Source organism: Chinchilla lanigera, unplaced genomic scaffold, assembly GCF_000276665.1.
Source record: "Chinchilla lanigera isolate Chin_1 unplaced genomic scaffold, ChiLan1.0 scaffold00050, whole genome shotgun sequence".
NCBI lineage: Eukaryota > Metazoa > Chordata > Mammalia > Rodentia > Chinchillidae > Chinchilla > Chinchilla lanigera.
In genome coordinates, this window is record NW_004955451.1 from 4,692,002 (window position 1) to 4,705,138 (window position 13,137).

The following is a 13,137-nucleotide window of genomic DNA, read 5'->3' on the forward strand; positions in this document are numbered from 1 at the left end:
TTTTTTTTTTTTTTTTTTGAGACAGGGTCTCACTTACGTAGTAAAAGCTGGCCTTAAAGTCCCTATGTACCCCAGGCTGGCTTAGAACTGATGGCGAGCCTCTTGCTTCAGCTCCCAAGTGCTGGGATTATAGATGTGTGCCACCACTCCTAGCTTCTTTCTACTTTCTGAAGCACTTCTGGCAGTACGCTTTCATGAGTGTCTTTAGTGTTGCTGTTGTGGATGCCTCAGTGTCCTAAATCCATTAAAAAATTTACCTTTCATGATCATTTTGACTTGGGGGAAGAGCCACAAGTTGCAGTGTGCCAGAAGTTGCAGATCTGGTGGATACGGTGGATGAGGTCACACCATGATTTTACAAGCCTGCCTTTTTGTTGGACGGCTCTTGGCAGCAGCATTCACCATATATGTTTTTTTAAATCACACTTTATAAGCCAGGAAGGAGGCTTCCAGAACTGCTTCAGAAGGTGCCAAGAGGGATGGGACAAGGTTTCTTGAAGCAAAGAGAAATATTTTTGAGGGAGGTTAATGGTAATGTGTCTTTTACTGTAATCATTTGTTTTAATTCAAAATTCGTGATATATATATATATATTTTTTGTTTGTTTGTTTTTGGTTTTGTTTTTGTTTTTTCCAGTACTGGGAACTGAACTCACAACCTAGCACTTGCCAGGCAGGCGCTGTGCCGCTGAGCTAAATCCCCAGCCCCCAAAATTCATGATATATTTTGATTACCCCTTTTAGGTGTGGTTAGGTAAAGGGATGAGACTGTCATGGTGCTGCTACATTCTGTTTCTTGATCTGGGTAATAGTTATGTGGGTCAGTTTACTTCCTGAAAACTTGACGTTATATTATTTACTTTTCTGTTTGTAGGTAATACTTCAAGCAAAGTCTGTTTAAAGATGTAGCTGGTAGTCCCTATGGGGTAGTTGTACGAATGAAGCACATTAATTTAGGTAAAGGCAATTTGAGGGCTATGCAGTACTAAGTGTGTGTAATGTATTGTCATTATCCAAAGTCATCTACCTCTTGAATATGTTCTAGTAGCTGTGGCAAGAATTTTATCCCTCTTACAATTAGTGTTCGGATACATCTATCATACAGAAACACTGTCTATCAAAATGAAAACACTTTTCTCAGACATCAAAGCTTTGCTTTCATCCGTTCTCATTTTTCGTAAGATCACACAAGGCAAGTGCTGTACTACTGAGGTAGTTCTAGCCCAGTTTTTAAAAAATGTATTAGATACTTCTTTGCTCTTTGGATAGGAGATTCTGAATGTGCTTTAAACTCTAGTTGCCAGCAAAGTCATTGTTACAAACCTCCATTGTTTTTTTTTTTTTTGAAACAGCGTCTGTGTAGTTCAGCTTATTGTAGACCAGATGGGCTTCCAACTCAGTGTTCGTCCCGCCTCAGCCAGAATGTGCCACCACACCTGTCGTAAAATGGCTCCAGTGCTGGTTGTTCTTCTACCTCTTGGAATTATAGCCTGTCAGCTGTCACTTCTGTGGATCTTGTGTGGCTGTCTCCCTTCTGGTCTTGCTTGACCCACAACAGAACAGCACTTGGAGCACATTACTGTCAGGTGAGCTAGCAAGGCTTAGATGGAGGAGGAAAACACACGGCTGCTTGTCTGAGCCCGAGGTGAGGTAGAGGCCTTCACCTGTAGGACTGCTGAGGCCGTGGAACGGGAAGGCAGATCATAGAATATCAGGGCCAGGAGACTCATGACTTAGGCCGGCCCCACGCTTCATGAGTGACAGGACTGAGCTCCAGAGACAGCGTCAGCCTGACCTCCAGAGGGGTCACTGCTTTTTTTGTGTCCTATCCTGCCTGGATCTGCTTTTTTTTTTCTTGGCTCTGCTTTTTATGTAAAGCTGCTGTGTTTCTCTGCCTGGCGCTCTCCACTCTAACACCCCCCTTCAGAATACAGGGCAAGACTGTGGTGCTGAAGACAGAGAACTTGAAGCCTTGGCAGCTTTCCTTCGGGGTCCCTCTCACTGCAGATGAAGGCCTGTGCCCATAGGTCAGGGAGTCGTGTGTGGCTTCCGGCCTGTATGCCTCCTTCCTGCCACCTGAGCCCTTGTGCTGCAGGGAGCTTGAGGGAAAGTAAGAAATAGCTTCACATACCAGCGTGGAGACCCCAGCTTTTATCCAAAAGGCATTCCTCATTCCTTCTTCCCCAAACCTAGCACCTGCCATCCTTTCAACGCTTTCCCCCATCCCAGAAAAATACCTGGAAGGAAGTAAATGCTCTGGGGCCAGGAGCCGGAAATGGGGGGTTAACTGTCACCTCTTCCCTGGGGGCTTGAGGAGCAGAAGGCAGAGGGGGAAATGCAAATCCATACTTGGGAGGGAGAAGAACTCTCTGAGAGGAAGCAGGTGGCAGCCTGCTGGGAGGCCTGAGCAAGAGAGCGATCAAGAGCCCTGAACAAGCCAGCAGCAGCCCCACCTTGTGTAGGCAGCGGCTGTGCTTTCTCTGGGCAGCTCAGTACACTCACTTCCTCAGCCCTGCACCCCACAGAAGCGGGAGGTGGTGGCAGGGCCTCAGGTGGAGAGGTGCGGCATGGTCTGGAGTGGCCGGAGCCAGGCATCTGATGGGGAAGATGAGGCAGGGAGATGGGCATGTCTGTGGGCATGAGCAGGGGGACGGCCGGGGTCAGTCTGTTCTGCCTCTCCAGCAGTAGGGACCAGGCTGAGATCTGGAAGACCTCCTTGGTCTCTGTACCTCCTCTACCCTGTCATAGATACCGGGGGCCAGGATGGAGCCACATGGTGTCCTTGTAGAGGGATCTTTCATGGCAATTGGAGACAAGAACGAGAATGGGGAGCAGCCCACCAAGTGGTGCTTCTAGACTAGCAATCCACTCCATTGTACAGCGGTTTGCAGGTTCAACAGTGGCCCCTCATTATTGCATCTGCTCCTCTGTGACGTCCTGTGTGGTATTATTACTCTGCTTCCACAGACGAGAAAACTGAGTTTCCCTTCCATCGCTTGTCCAAGGTCAGGCCGGGCTACGCTGGTGACTGCTGCCCCGAAGGCTTCCCTTCAGTCCAGCCTTGGCAGATGGGAATGGAGGGCTCACCACTGGGGCAGGGGCAGGGGCAGGGGCATGAGGGCCCCCTTCTGTTCCTTTTGCCTCCTTGAGTCCCAGCCTGCAGGTGCAGCTCCTGGGGTACAGGTCCGCTGACCTTATCACCCGGGTGTCTTTCGGGGTGAGTGCCTCAACACCCCCCACCACGCTTACCCACCCTCAGACCCCTTGAGGAGGGCCTGGGCCCCAGCCCCAGGCTTCCGCTCCCATCTGGCCCTAGGCCTTTCACCTCCCCCTCCGAGCCACAGCCCCGTGACGTTCGGCACTCCCACCCCATTGGCCTGCCTCACAGCATTTGCCCTTATTTGGCCAGGCCGGCTCCAGGCCGGGCCTCCACCCCCAGCCCAGCCCCCGCAGGCCTGTCTCTCTCACTTCGTCTTTTTGAGGTTTGGCTTTGGGGCCCAGCGGGCGACGCTTCAAACGCACTTTCTGGTTGAGTCACTTTTTAACGGCTCTAGCGCTGTGAACTGCTGCTGCTGTCTTGGGCCACCCAGCTCGGTGGCCGACCTGTTCCCACCCGACGGCTTCAAGGCGCTGAAGGAAGGGGCCGGGTGGCCACTGGCTATGGGGAACATTCTGCAGACCTATTGGTTACCCTTTAGGCCCCTCAGCCGCCCCGCTACCCACGAGTCTGGGGCTGGGAAGTCTGCCCAGGTCCCTCCCATCCCTTTTTCTCACTCCTCCCTCAGACTCGGTTTGTGAGGAGAGACAAAAAGACCCAAATTGTTCCGCAAGACCTATTCCTTTTGGGGATCTTTTGAACTGAGCCTCCTTGAGGGAAGAGAAACACGAGATGCACACTGTTGGCCGATTTTCAGGAAGGTGAAACCTAACCTCGCCGAGCTTCCGGTTCCTCATCCCTGAGATGCGGATACCATCATTTACCTCACTGGGTCAGCGTGATGATCAAATGAGATTCAGGCCACAAGAGTTTATCAAGTCTCTGGGAGCAGGCTCTTGCCCTTCCCCCCAGCACCTCATGTAGCCCTCGGCGGAGAATTCGCCAAGCCCAGAGTGGTTCCCACACACATCAGTCTTTTCTTCCCACCTCCCACCTTCTGCTCTTTCCAGCTGTTCCTGGGATGTGAGGAATCCTGTGAGGGACAGCACGCTGGCAGGAGGGTGCAGACAGCCCCTTATTCCCAGGCAGGTCCCTCTAGGGAGCCCTTCCTAGCCACCCTGGCTTCTCAGGTCCCTGGGAGGTCTGGCCTTGAGCCAGCTAGATGTACGGCTGCTCTGTGGCAAGGCAGGTTCTAGAGCACAGGTCCTGCAGCTTCCTCCCTCCAAGGTCCCTGGGCTCTTGTCCTTGGGGACATCCTGGAGGACGAAGAGATCCCTCCCTAGTTTTATGGATGAAGAGACAGGCTGGGAGGCCCGAAGTTACACCATGAATAGCCACAGCAGTGGGGATGAGACCCCAAGTTTCTTGTGTCCCAGTTTTGTCCACTTGGTGGTCCGGATGTTGAGGGTAGGGAGTTGGCTGATGGGAAAGCACAGTGGGTCCCAGGCAAGGAACCAGCCAGCATCTCTCCCTCTTGCTCTCCCCCTCTCTTGCTCTCCCCCTCTCTCGCTCTCTCTCTCTTCCCTTCTCCCTCTCTGTTTTTGTTTTTTTTTTTTGAAGCAGTTAAAAACAGAGCAGGTGCAGCTACTCAAGTTAAACAGGCACCCATGTGTGGAGGGGCTTCCATTTCCCTGCTTGTGTCTCTAGGAGATCCCAGAGGACGGTGCTTCTAGTTTCATAACCACTCCCACAGCAGTGGTCAGGTGGCCTTCTCCGCTTGCCTCCTCTGCCTCTTCCCAGGTAATCTGGAAAGAGCCCTGAACTTGGCCCTAACTGCTCTGTGACCTCAAGCTGCCTTCTGTCTCTCTCTGGGCTTGCTTCTTGGTTTCCTGACTCAGGGCCAGATGCTGCCTCACTTTGCTTCTTAAGAATTTTTGGATCTTTGTCGTCAGGAAGGCTGAGCCAGAACCCTGCCTCAGAGCAAAGCGACCTCCCTGGATCTGCCCCTTCTCTGATGGAGTAGAGCAGGAGAGTAAGGAGTTAAGCCTAGAGGCCTCTGGGCAGAACAGGCAGGGCTAAAGGGAGATGGCCTGCTCACAGGCCTCCTAGCACTACTCATGTTCCCGAGGCTCTGAGCTGAGACAGGGGACCTTCCTAGGTACTGACATGACCCCTGCCGGAGATGTGGGCTATCAGGGTTTTGAGGTACTTCCCTCTCTTGATACCTGCTTCCCTTCGGCTGGCCCTCCAGGGCAGTGTGGCAGGGACCCAACATTTGGGACTCCTCATTGCGATTGGCTTCAGCCAATTTTGCAATGTTGGGGGCTCAGTTTCCCTTCTTTGTGGCCAGGTCTGTCCCCAGCCCTGGCTCCCTGCAGGGCGGGCCTTTCTGCCGCCTCGACTTCCTGTTTGTGAGTGGTTAGGTCCTGTGGCTTCTCTCTTCTTGTGTCTTCACAGGGCAGGTTATCTGGACCGCCATCTCTGTCTGCCTGCTGAGGGAGGGCCCCAGGCCCGCGCAGCTGGAGAAGCCTTGGTTTTCTTCTAAATTCTTTCACTCCCAGCACCTGCTCTCCTTATAAATTTCAGCCTTCAAATGACCATTTTCTCCCTATTTCTCCTCCTTGCACATCTCTTCTTCTAAACCCTGTTCTGCCTACCCTCACTTCCGCTGGGAAGCCTTCTCTGACAGATCTCCTGGGGCTCTGAAGCTGCCACTGAGCATCCACCTGGCCAGCGCCATGGCCCATCGACCCCATGGCAGACTCCTTTGCACTCATGGCTATAGTGTTGTAAGAAAGTGTGTGTGATGGGATGTGTGTGTCCTGCTTCACTGCCTCATACTCAGTGTTCACTAGAAGAGGAGCCACCTGTCCCCATCAGACCTGACACTCTGCCTGCTGCTTTGGGTACAACCTGCTCACTCACACTAACAAAACTTGCTGACTTTGCCTGTCACGCTGGGAGCACCGAGAGGGGTCTTGTGTCTTTCCCTCCTCAGGCTCACCTGCACCTGCCAACAGCCTCAGCCTGGTACACAAAGATGGCTGTCCCCCAGGTCAGTGAGGTGGGGATGGGCCTGAAGGAGTGAGCCTGGAGCAGTGGCCTCACCGCTCTGAATGGGAAAAGGGCTGTTCCCACCCTTGCGTCTGCCGCTAGCTCTCCCCAACCCTGCCTCCTCTGAGCAGGAGAACCTGACCCTTGGAATAAGAATGTCAGAACCAGAAAGGACTTTGGAGGACATTTTACAGCAGAATCCAAGTGGGAGCAGATTGCCTGGCATGCCTGGCTAAGCCCAGGCCTACTGCTGAGGGGGCGGAGTTTGAAGGATCAACTCAAACCCCTCTCTCCTCCAGTAAGAGAGACATCCAGAGCTCCTCCTTTTCTTTGGTACCAGGAATTGAACTCAAGACCTTGTGCTTGCCAGGCAGGCGCTTGTGCCACTGAGCTATATCCCCAGTCCAAAACCTCCTCCTTTAGCCACAGGCCACCATCAAGTGTTTGGCTCCCCTCATCCGGGGTAACTCAGGCAGCAGGCAGCTTTGGGGCAGGAGCAGGAGTCTGGCCTCTCCCAGAGGCACCTGCGTTCTCAACCCACCCCAGTGCTTCCGTTCACCCTCCCAAGCACTGGCCTGAGTCCCTCATGAGGCTTCTCGTGTCTTCCAGGAGGAGGCAGGTGTGTCCAGCAGGCTGCAGTTGGCCTTCCTCAAGAGGTCTGTGTAGGTCTGAGCTGGCTGTGTGGGCAGCGTGTCTGTGAACCTGTGTCTCTGAAGAGCAGACCACGAACCTTTTGAGTTCTTTAGGCCATGTGCGTGTGCGTGTCCATACATTCGCTCCTCTTCTTCCCTGGGGCACCTGCTGGTCAGCTACACAGTCTACACGTACGTGCTGGGCTAGCCCAGGGCAGGACTTCTAGCCTAGCATCTGCAGTCATCACAAGCGTGTACCCAGTCCCAGGCATCACAGAGCCATTCTCCCAGTGCTTTATTATCTGTGTTCTTGTCTCAGCCTCTGCCCCTTCCTCTGCTCTTCTCCCCTGACCCTCCAGGTTTGGGGATCAAACCCACAGCCTCACACATGCTAGGCAGGCAGGTGCCCTACCACTGACCTCTAACCCAAGTGCTTTCCCCTTGTCCTTCATTCTTGTCCCATTTCTTCTGATTTGAGGCCCATCAGAGTAGGGTGGAGAATTCAGGGTACATACACTGATCCCTCCTCATCTCCGTGCATCTTCACCCCTAGCCTGAGGATGGAATCAGGGAAAGACCTGGCTCCTCCAGAAACCTCCTCACCCCACAAGCTCTGCGGGTGGAGGGGCCTGGGTGCCAGGCTCTCTGTTTAAAACACATTCGTTGGGGGCTGGGGGTTTAGCTCAGCGGCACAGTGCCTGCCTGGCAAGCGCAAGGTCGTGAGTTCGATTCCCAGTACTGGAAAACCACCCCCCAAAAAAATTTTTTTTAAAAAATAAAAATAAAACACATTTGTGGTATGGTTGGGCACTGAGGACATACAGAGGAAAAGTAGCCTCTTGTCACAAGGGACACCCCTACCCCGCTCAGGACGGGAGGGGAGCTGGTATGTAGACTGTTGGAACACTGGGTGTCCTTTGGAATGTCAGGTCTGACTCGCTGCAGGACACATGCTGAGGAGGCCGTGGCACGTTTGGGCCTAGAAGACAGGCGGCTTGGCTCTTGATCTGTGGCAGTCTTTTCCTTAGACAGGACACCTCTGAAGTGATGGCTGTGGGGAGCCCTGAGCAGGGGTGGAGGGCAAGATGCTAGAAGAGGGGGCCTCTAAAAGATGGAGAACCAGGGACGCAGGTTACTGCACAATTTTGATATTCTTATCCTCTTATCACAGCCACTTCCCCTCACCCAGGTCTGAGGCCAGAGGGGGTCTCTTAAAGGAGCACAGGCCCATTTCTGGCCAGTGGTCCTACAGGTTGCCCTCCTCACAACTTTTTCTTCAGAACTTAGGGGGTGAAGGACCTGTTCTCCCTTTCTCTGACTTATTTTGGGGGACTGGGATTGGGTAACAGTTTTCCAAGTTGAAAGTCCTCCCTCCTGTAGGAAAGGACCTGGCACAGCCCCCTGCCCCCCGCGGCCCAGTCTTCTTTTGGGGCCTGAATATGAGAGTTCCCTGAAGTCTGCCTAGGCCTGTGCTTAGATGGGAGACCCAGAGAAGAGGCCCATGGCCTTCTGGGAAGGTGTCACTAGTAGTTCTTACCCCCTCCTACCTCTTCTAGCTTCCCTCAAGCCCATTTCTCTTGATTCCAGAGCCAAGCCTGCTGAAGTGCTCGGAGGGCCCTGGAGAAAATGTGCGGCCCACACTCAGCCCACCCCAGCCCCCTGCCCAGACCCACACCCTGCTCCCCTCCCCAACCAGGGGCCCTGGGCTGGGCAGCTTCCTGCCTTCCCCATGGGGAAAGCGGGGGTGACATGCAGGTGGGCGGGCCCCGTGCCCACATCCGGGGGCTGCCAGAACCTCTCCTCAGAGCCCTTTCTTCTCCCCCTCTGCAAGCCCCCTTTCCCTTCTGCCCCCATGGCACTGGTACCTGCCTGAGGACCCTGGCCCTCACCACTGCTCTGCCCTGCCCTCCTGTCCCTCTAGTCACCGAGGGACGTATGAATGCCCAGCCCAGAGTCGACAGGCCTACTCGGCCTGAGTGAGACCCTCCCCCTGACTATGCTAAGTGAGACCCTCCCCCCAACTATGCTAAGAAGCCAGGCCTGGCCTGCAGGCTGAGGCTTCGGGCGGGGTGGGCTCTGAGCTACTGACTCTGAGAAGCATTTTGGCGTGCTGGCCTGGACCCTCATTATAGGTCTATTCCTTCATGGCCTCTCTGGGGGGCACTTTTATAGGAGCCAGGGCTTGGTTTGAGTGCCCAGAAGAGAAGGATATTTTCTGGGCTGAGGTCAGTGGGGTTGACACTCAAGGAAAATGTCCCTTTCTTGTGCTGGAATTCAGGACTCCTTGTTTTGGGCATTCGCTGAAGGCCCTGGCTGGTTCTTCTCCTGGGGTCGCCCCCAGTGCCCTCAGTCAGTTCCAGACTCGGGCCATCGCCTAGAGCCGGTGCCGTGGTAGGGGGGCAGCGGCCTGGGGTCCCGGAAGCCACCTGCCCGGCACACGGGAAATGTTCTCTTCAGCCCCCTCCCGCCAAGACCCAGCCTTGTCTCTGGTTTCCTGTCCGTCTGCCCTCCCCAGGGAGGGGGGTGGCTAATCTCCTCTGTGGTGTGGGGGCGGGCTCCAAGACCGTTGGGCGCCCTGAGATCTGGCCCACGTGGTCTCAGGGTTATAAGCCCTGCCCGCCCTGAAGGGAACCCCACTTTGGAGCCTGGAGCACAGGGCTCGCTCCCCTCAGCCCTCCAGCATCAGGTAAGGGCCTGAACCTTCACTCCAGCCCTAACCAGGGCTTTTGACTCTGGGCCGTATGGGGTCCTGAGGGGCTTGGGTTATCGGCAGGGGCAGCGAGGTCAGGAGCTTGGGTGCCAAGCTTTCCTAGTAGAGTTCTAGGCAAAGAGGTACCATGAGCCTCAAACTCACTGGCCTTCATGGTGGCACAGTTCTTAAAATTCTTGTATTCCTCTACTGGAGGTAGGATTAAAAGGTAAAATGAGCTGAGTATGTTGGCGCGTGATTGTAGTCCTGGCTACTTGGGAAGCTGAGGTGGGAGGATTGCTAGTTTGAGGCTGGCCAGGGCAATTGAGTGACCTTGTCTCAAAATAAAAAAGGGCTGGGAGTTAGTTCAGTGGCAAGCGCAAGGCCCTGGGTTCAATTCCCAGTATTACCAAAAAAAAAAAAAAAAAAAAAAAGAAAGAAAAAGAAAAATTAAATGGCTTCTGGCCCCTAGATGAAGAAACAGGTGTCTCAGGCCCTGGGGAGGAGGGGTAGAGAGCAGGGTGGGCGAAGGCTGAAAAGTGGGATCTGTGCCAGCGCCAGGCACCACACCACTTCCCCCACCCAATATGGCTACCATTTCTGTTGAGATACGGGGCTCCGGCCTGGGGAGCAGTGGGAAGTGAGGAAGGCAGGACCTTGGGCTGTGGGGAGGTAGGGGACAGAGGCTCTGGAGGGCAGGAGGCTGTGTCTGCCTCAGCTGGACTCTGGACAGCAGGCAATGGAGAGTGTGGCTGAGGGGTGGGTCAGTCAGCAGGCTGAAGAACAGGATGGAGCTGAGGCCTCCAGAGCAGCCATGATCTCTACCTGAGCGCTCCCTGAGCACGTCCTGCACACTCTACCTGAGTGGGGCCCATAGGGTGGAGCCCAAGGGGAAGGGAAGAGGGACCCAAAGAGGAAGTGGGGGAAGGTAGACGAGGCAAGTATGGCGCCATGCTGAGTCACCACCCACAAGGCCAAGGGCGGGCCCTCTGGGGGCCACGGGTAGGGTGGAGGGGTCTTAAGAAGCCACAAGGGAGGGTGCAGGGGGGCTCTCCAGGCAGGAGGCAGGAGGAAGAGCAGGTGGCCGGAAGAGTGCACACGACGGACAGACAGACAGTGCAGTCACCCATAAAGTAGAAAGCACTACTAACAGCACTGGAGGGTGTAGTGTTTCCTACTTTATGGATGAGTGTACTGTGGGCTTCGGAGACCACGCCACGCTGCTGCCACCCGCCACCGTCTTCCTGCGCCTCGGGACCACGTGACACAGGTGAGCGCCTCTTGCACCTCCCACCCTGCGAGGACCCCTAAAAGGAGGCCTTCCTTGCCCGCTGCAGGGCTGTCCTTCTTGGTCGCTCACAACTGCAGCTCTGCCGAAGTCCTGAGTGGGTGGAAGAGGGCTGGACATGTGGCCCCGGCGCAGGAGCAAACAGGCGGCCGTGGGACGGGTTGGGGGGGAGGGCTGGGGCACGGGGGGCCCCGGCACTAATAAAGAATGAAATCTGCTTTCCTTTTGTCTGAGACTCTGTTGCTGGGTTGGGGGTACTGAGTGGGAGTGTGTGGTGTGGACCCCCGATGCTGGGAGGGGGACGCTCTCACTTGCCCAAGAAAGAAAAAGGTTTGCTTCTGTCCACAAGAGCTGAAGAGGCTCCAGGCCTGGTCAGGCTGCAGCCAGGGGAAAGAAGCTCCTGCACTCTGAAGATAGCGGCAGAAATATGAGGGGCCCCCACCTTTGAGCCCAGCTCCAGTCCTCTTCTGCTTTCCACTCATTCTCTACTCCCCTAACTGAAGGCTGCTTACTTTTTGTTGTGGTGGTTTTTTTTTTGGTGGTGCTAGGGATTGAACCAGGGCCTTTGCACTGGGCTACTTTATTTATTTATTTATTTATTTATGAGACAGGGTCTCGTCGTGTGGTTCAGGGTGGCCTTGAACTCACTATGTAGCCCAGGCTGGCCTCAAACTCAGTGATCCTCCTTCTGCCTCAGCCTCCCGAGTGCTGGGATTACAGGTGTGCACCACCACACCCATCATTTATTTATTTATTAAAACAGGGTCTCACTAAATTGTTTAATCTGTGTTCAGACTTGTGATCCTCTTGCCTTAGCCTCCCAGAGTGCTGGGATTATAAGCATGTACCATAATGCTTGACTACCTCTGATTTTAATCTCTGTCTGGGGGAGTGGGTCTGTTTTTCCCCCATTTTTTGAGTCAGGGTCTCATGTTATAGCCCAAGGTAGCCTCAGAAATCACAATCCTCCTGCTTTAGCCTCTGGAGTGCTAGGATTTTAGGCCTGTACCACCATGCCTGGCTAGAGGGTCTTTGATAGGATAAGAACTGGGCAAAAACATTATGGTATACTGTGTGCACAGCACCTTATACATAAATAAGGGCACAGACACTAATATACAAAGGACACATGCACCAGCATGCACGTGCATTTACATATAGGCTCTAGACTTGTATGCTAGCACCATACACATGCAATGACATAGACACATGGGACATGGCTGGCATGTCATACAATGGCACATGGTTATATACTCACCGAGGGCACACACATTCAACAATATCCACATGTACAATAATATAAACATGATATGTCACTAACTCTCCAAAGGCATAGTGACATTCACAATAAATACAGTGACTCTGAACACATAAACATATAGTGACATTTTCATACATGATGATAAATATAAGATAGATATATGGAGACAAGTGTGGTGGTGTATTCCTTTAAGCCCAGCCTGAAGGAGGCTAGGTGGAAGGATCATCCAGAGTTGAATGCCAGCCTGGACTATATAATGAATTCAAAGCCAGGCTAAGCTACATAGTGAAACTTTGTCTCATGAAACCAAATTAATAAAACAAAATAGATACTTGATGTTTATATACATACTTTATTCATTGACTCCCTCATATCTGTAGGTTCTGCATTCATAGATTCAACCTTAGATTAAAAATATTTGAAAAAATTGTGCTTGTACTTATAATCTACAAGCTTGTCATTATTCTCTAAATGCAGTATAACTATCTACTTTGCATTTAAAGTATATTAAATTTGGTTTTGTTTTGTTTTTTGAGACAGTGTCTCACTATGTAGTTCAGGCTGCCCTTAAACTCACTAGGTAGCTTAGGCTGGCCTTGAACTCACAGCGATCCTCCTGCTTCAGCCTCCCAAGTGCTGGGGTCACCATGCCTGGCTACATTATATTAAATATAACTGATCTACAGATGATTTAAAAAGTGTACATGAGCACCTGGGGATGTAGTGCAGTGGTAGAACACTTGCCTAGTAGGCACAAGGTCTTGGGTTAGGCCCCAGCACCACATATACAAAAATAATACATGGTCGTATCTCTGTAGATTGTGTGCACATAGTATACCTCTTTTTTGTTGTTGTTTTTGAGACAGGTTCTTTATATGTAGGAAGAAAGGCTGGCCTGGAAGGTCCTGCAAGTACTGAGACGATAGGTGTGGGCAACCACAGCAAGCTATACTCCATTTTATATAATGAAATTGAATGTCGGTGAATTTGGGCTTCCTAGTGGGGAGAGGTCCTGGAACCAATCCCCCTGTAGGCACTGAAGGGTGAATATATATATATATATATATATATATATATATATATATATATATATATATATATATACACACACACACAC